Raw genomic sequence first — 6,339 nt, 5'->3', positions numbered from 1 at the left:
CAAGACTCCATCTCAAAAAAAAAAAAAAAAAAAAAAAATTGTAGGAAAAGAGACCTTTAGGCCGGGCGCGGTGGCTCAAGCCTGTAATCCCAGCACTTTGGGAGGCCGAGACGGGCGGATCACGAGGTCAGGAGATCGAGACCATCCTGGCTAACACGGTGAAACCCCGTCTCTACTAAAAAATACAAAAAACTAGCCGGGCGAGGTGGCGGGCGCCTGTAGTCCCAGCTACTCGGGAGGCTGAGGCAGGAGAATGGTCTAAACCCGGGAGGCGGAGCTTGCAGTGAGCTGAGATCCGGCCACTGCACCCCAGCCTGGGCGACAGAGCAAGACTCTGTCTCAAAAAAAAAAGGAAAAGAGACCTTTAGATCAATGAAGATGAGTGGTGCTCTTTGCAAAAGTGTACAAATTCTAAATGGAATTGCTGGGAAAAATAAACACTGAAACATTACAGGGTTTTATATCTATCAATGTATTCCCAGCTTAAAAAAAAAAAAAGGAGTCATTGGACTGGATCCACAGAGATTCAATATGTTATGGCTCCCCTTTTGTGTGGTGTGTGTTCAGAAGTTTCCATAATTGGCCAGCCTGTAATCCCAGCACTTTGGAGACTGAGGCAGGCCGATCACTTGAGGTCAGGAGTTCAAGACCAGCCTGGCCAACATGGTGAAACCTCTCTCTCTATACACACACATATATATAATAATATATTATATGTATAATATATTAAATATATATTTTATATATATATAATGGTTCCATAATAAAGTCTTAACTTTTTTTAAAAAGATGGAACAATTGGCAATAGACACCTGTCATTCCTCTTTTTCCCTTCTTATTTTGGAAGCTCTGCTAGATGCTGCTGTCCGCAAGTACTGACCTTACCTTTTCTGATTTTCATTAAAAAGAAACTCATGGCAACTAGGTATCAATTAATTCCTCTCACTGGAGAGCTCTTGTCCCTGTTTCTCCTCCCCCAGACAATAGGAGATATGTAAAATGCCTTTTCAGGCTCCCTTTCCCCTCCTCAATACCTACATTTTGCCATCATTCAGTGCTTTCCCTTTAAGTCAGCAATACATGTTATTGCATCTCTCTTCTATTTAAAAGAATATACTTAGCCCTTACATTACAAATTCTGTCCTATCATTATTTATTTGAAGGTAATTGTACATGATTTGGTCGACTCATGGCTCACCACGGGTTCCTCTTTTCTTCATCTCCTTGTCTTCAATCTGATTCATCTGTTTCCTGATTAGATTCCTTTCTATGGGAAAATTACGTGGACCTTTGCATTTTTTCCATCCTGGGAAGGTGAATGGCAACCTGGTTGGTTTAGGATGCTTTTCTCTCAGTGGTCTATGAAGGTGATTCATATTGGTTTCTAGCTTGCAAATAAGATGTATGATTTCAGTCTGATTCTTTTCTTTCTATGCAACTTATTTTCTCATTAGGGAAGCTTGTCTGAGTTTTCTCTTTAATCGTGGAATTCGGGAAACTTACCAGGCTATGCCTTGATGTGTGTCTTTTTTCCATCATTCCTGCCTGGAACTCAATGAGCCTTTTAATCTGCAAACCCAAGGCGTTCTTCAAACCACGGAAAATTTTCTTTCTCATTTAAAAATGATTGCTTCTCCTCTATTTCTTCTTTTTTCTTTCTGAGATTTTTATTCTTATTTTCATTATTCACCTATTACCACTCCTGGATCTCTCTCCTCTGAGGCGTTTTTAGACTTTTACTTTGGGTTTTGTGTTATCTCTTCCATGTGGTTTCCCAGGTCTCCATCCTCCCCTCCAAGTCATTTTAAATTGAAAACGACGTTTCCTCATTCAGGAAAGTATTTGATTTCGCCTTTGCCTATTTTATTTTATTTTTGAGATGGAGTTTTGTTCTTTCACCCAGGTCAGAGTGCAGTGGCGTGATCTCGGCTCACTGCAACCTCCGCCTTCCAGTTTCAAGCAATTCTCCTGCCTCAGCCTCCTGAGTACCTGGGACTACAGGCACCTGCCACCATGCCTAGCTAATTTTTGTATTTTTAGTATTAATGGGGTTTCACTACTTCGGCCAAGTTGGTCTCGAACTCCTTGTGATCCGCCCGCCTCAGCCTCCCAGTGCTTTTGGTTTTTTAAAATGTGAGCTTATGGTTTTGTTTGCTTTTCCTGTTGTGCAGGTTGTGGTTGGCCTCCTCTTGCCATGCTGAGTGAATTGCAGGCTCTTCCTTCCTGGCTGCTAGATTCCCTCAGGTGCCGACTGTCTTTCTGCCTTCTTGCAGCCCTAATCATCTCCAAGGCTCAGATCCAGCTGACAAATTGGCTGCACGTCTGTGTGTCCCAGGAGAGAGCTCTCTGCTCATTCTGCTGTTCTGCATCCCCGTCTCCCAGCCTCGGGGCAGGGAGGGATTCTGCAGGGCCTCTCAGGACCACCCAAAGCTGCTGGCTCTGCCTCTCTTGTGTATCCCTGTGCCAAGTTCGCTCTTGGAGCCTTGGAGGTCTCGTTCTTACCCAGGGCTCTCTCTGCTGCGGGTCCCTACTGTCTGCCCCAGAGGGAGACTAAGTCCTAAGCCAGCCCTATCAGGACAAAGGCCCCGTCCAACCCACCAGGCCTGGCTGCTGGCTGACCCAGGAGCTCTGCTGCGGGAGCCCATTGGAGATTGGAAAGGAGGGCAGCAGGGTGGTCAGCCTGCCTACACCCTGGAGGTTTAATTAAAGAGAAGTTCTTGGGTTTCATGATATTGAAGAGATGACTGGGATCAATTACCTTGCAAAAGTATACTTACACTTGCAAAAGTATATCAGAAAAAAATAAAAATAAAAAGCAAAATGGGGCCGGGCGCGGTGGCTCAAGCCTGTAATCCCAGCACTTTGGGAGGCCGAGACGGGCGGATCACGAGGTCAGGAGATCGAGACCATCCTGGCTGACACGGTGAAACCCCGTCTCTACTTTAAAAAAATACAAAAAACTAGCCGGGCGAGGTGGCGGTGCCTGTAGTCCCAGCTACTCGGGAGGCTGAGGCAGGAGAATGGCGTGAACCCGGGAGGCGGAGCTTGCAGTGAGCTGAGATCCGGCCACTGCACTCCAGTCTGGGCGACAGAGCGAGACTCCGTCTCAAAAAAAAAAAAAAAAAAAAAAGCAAAATGGAATGGATTTGAATAAAATCAGTTTTTTGTTTTTTGTTTTTTTTTTTACTAGGTCTATGAAGATGCATCTAGCATGCATAGAAAATTGAGTGACATTGAAGGAGTTCTGAGGAATTCTGCACATCTTTTGGTTCTGGTAATTATAGCATTTTGTGAGGAAAAGAATAAACCTTAAATGCTCTCAGTTCTCTCCTTGGCACAATACCATGTACCCACCAAAAGAGTTTTCCAAACCTTTGAACGTGGGTGAAGATGAAGTGTGCAGGGAGCAGGGTGATTTCTTTCTTCTTTTCTTTTTTTTTTGAGACGGAGTCTCACTCTGTCGCCCAGGCTGGAGTGCAGTGGCGCTATCTTGGCTCACTGCAAGCTCCGCCTCCCGGGTTCATGCCATTCTCCTGCCTCAGCCTCCCAAGTAGCTGAAACTACAGGCGCGCACCACCATGACCGGCTAACATTTTGTATTTTTAGTAGAGACGGAGTTTCACCGTCTTAGCCAGGTTGGTCTCGATCTCCTGACCTCGTGATCCACCCACCTCGGCCTCCCAAAGTGCTGGGATTACAGGCGTGAGCCACCATGCCTGGCCGATTTCTTGAAAACACTTTGGACTGGGCCTCATGGTCCATCTTCACCTGTGGCTGAAGAACTTTCATATACCATTAGACCACAGGAAGTTGTAACAAATGACTCTTCAGCTCTTGCAGGTGATTGAAGTATACAATTGCTATCATTGATTCCAACTTTGATTTTATCTTTTGTTTTACTTTTTTTTTAACCACATGATAAGTGTCGCAGGAATTTTTTCTAAAGAGCTTCAAAGTGAAACTGTAGACATTTTCTTTGCCTTTAAAAGCCAAAAAAGATCATCATCTGAGAGAAATTATGAGCCTTTCAAGGCCACTTGGGACAGAGTGGATAAATTATGCCAAAAACCAATTCCTCCAATTCCTAAGGACTTCAAAGTTGAAAAATATTTCCTTCAGAAGAAAAGAACTTCTGAGATAAAACAAATGATAGCAATTCCAATTATGCATTTTTCCTACTTTCTCATAGGAAAAGTATTAAATTAATGTCTCTTATGAAGGATGGGTTCCTAGATTACATTTAAATTTACGGTTTCGTAGAAATGATCACGTTGAAGTGAAGCAAATTTCTGAGCAGTCCCATTCAGTTGAAATTAAATAATACATAGAAATAGCCAAACACGTGCAAAATTTGTGCAGCCTGGAAGCACTCTAAATCCCACAATTCAGAGTGTGTTTTATGAAACTCCAAAAAGATCACTCCTGCTACAATTGTATCAACTTAATTGATCTTGGCAGCCTGGTGATTTGACACTGTCTTCACCACACTGCTCTTTAGTCTCAGCGATTACAATAGCAGTGCAGAAAGCTCATTTTCTACTCTTAGTGGCTTAGAAACCCACTTTTGCTGCTCTGTCCAGTTAGAGGTTCTGGCCCCAACAGCTGCAGAGTGAGACAAACCATATCGAATGTTTCCTGAGTCTTTCCTTTGCCACCCTGATACGGTTTGGCTGTGTCTCCACCCAAATCTCATCCTGAATCGTAGCTCCGGGAGGGACAGGGTTGGGAGGGACTGGGTAGGAGACAATTGAAACATGGGAGTGGGTTCCCTCATACTGTTCTTGTGGTAGTGAATAAGTCTCATGAGATCTGATGGTTTTTTGTTTGTTTGTTTGTTTGTTTTGTTTTTTTTGAGATGGAGTCCACTCTATGGCCCAGGCTGGAGTGCATTGGTGCCATCTCGGCTCACTACAACCTCTGCCTCCCAGGTTCAAGTGATTCTCCTGCCTCAGCTTCCTGAGTAGCTGGGACCACAGGTATGCACCACCACACCTGGCTAATTTTTGTGTTTTTAGGAGAGACGGGGTGTCACCATATTGGCCAGGCTGGTCTTGAACTCCTGACCTCATGATCTGCCTGCCTCGGCCTCCCAAAGTGCTGAGATTACAGGCATGAGCCACCACATCCAGCCGAGATCTGATGGTTTTATAAGAGGAAAACCCCTTTCTCTTGGTTTTCATTCTCTCTCTTGCTTGCCACCATATAAGACATGCCTTTTGCCTTCTGTCATGATTATGAGGCCTCCCCAGCCACATGGAACTGTGAGTCCATTAAACCTCTTTTTCTTGTTAATTACCTAGTCTCAGGTATGCCTTTATCAGCAGCGTGAAAAGGGACTAATACACGCCCTGAACTCATTCGTTCATTCAGTCTTCAAGCAACCCTGCAGGAAGAAATCACTAGTCCCATTTGCTGTAGGAGGAAAGTGGGGGTCAGAGATGTTAAGTGACCCGCCCAAGGTTACACAGCAAGTGAAAGTCAAACCTAGCCTGATTCCCAAGCCAGTGTAATCACTGCGTTCGGTTTGCAGCCAAACGGGTGAAGATCTGAGGCTCCTGTGACATAATGGATCATCTATATTTGCTGAGATAAAAATGATGTAATATTAATTTAATCTCATCTGTAAGAACTTTTCATTCCTGGAGTTATGATGTCTTTTATCAGGACATCCACATATGGTTCTGAAGCTCCTGCTGAATAGAGTGGGCCATGGAATGTCTGGTTTGCTGCTGGGGTGGCATAAAGGGCATACACTGAAGTGAAATGCTGCCAAAGCATTCCTGTGTTCTTAAAAAATGAAAAATTTGTCTGGCTAAACAAACTGTGGAGTATTAATATAATGGAATACTACTAAGCAATGAAAAGGAACAAGGTACTGATTCATGTAGCAACATGGAGGAATCCCAACAGTCTTACACTGGGCCAAATAAAAAGCCTGACACAAAAGAGCACAGAGCAAATGACTTTATATGAAATTCTAGAAAAGACAAACTTAGTGTATTATTGTGCTAGGGCTACCAATGACAAAGTACCAGGAACGGGGTGGCTTAAACAGCAGAAATTTGTTTCCTCACAGTTCTGGAGGCCAGAAGCCTCGATCAAGGTATTGGCAGGGGTGGTTTCTTCTTAGGCCCCTCTCCTTGGCTTGTAAATGGCGGTTTTCTCCCAGTGTTTTCATGTGGTTGTCCCTCTGTGTGTATCTATGTCCTAATTTCCTCTTCTTATAAGGACACCAGGCATACTGGATTACGTTCCACCCTGAGGACCTCATTTTAATGTAATCATCTCTTTAAAGACCCAACCTCCAAATACAGTCACATTTTGCAGTACTAGGGATTA

Source organism: Macaca nemestrina, chromosome 15 (assembly GCF_043159975.1).
Source record: "Macaca nemestrina isolate mMacNem1 chromosome 15, mMacNem.hap1, whole genome shotgun sequence".
Classification (NCBI taxonomy): Eukaryota; Metazoa; Chordata; class Mammalia; order Primates; family Cercopithecidae; genus Macaca; species Macaca nemestrina.
Note: the sequence above shows the minus strand (reverse complement) of the source record.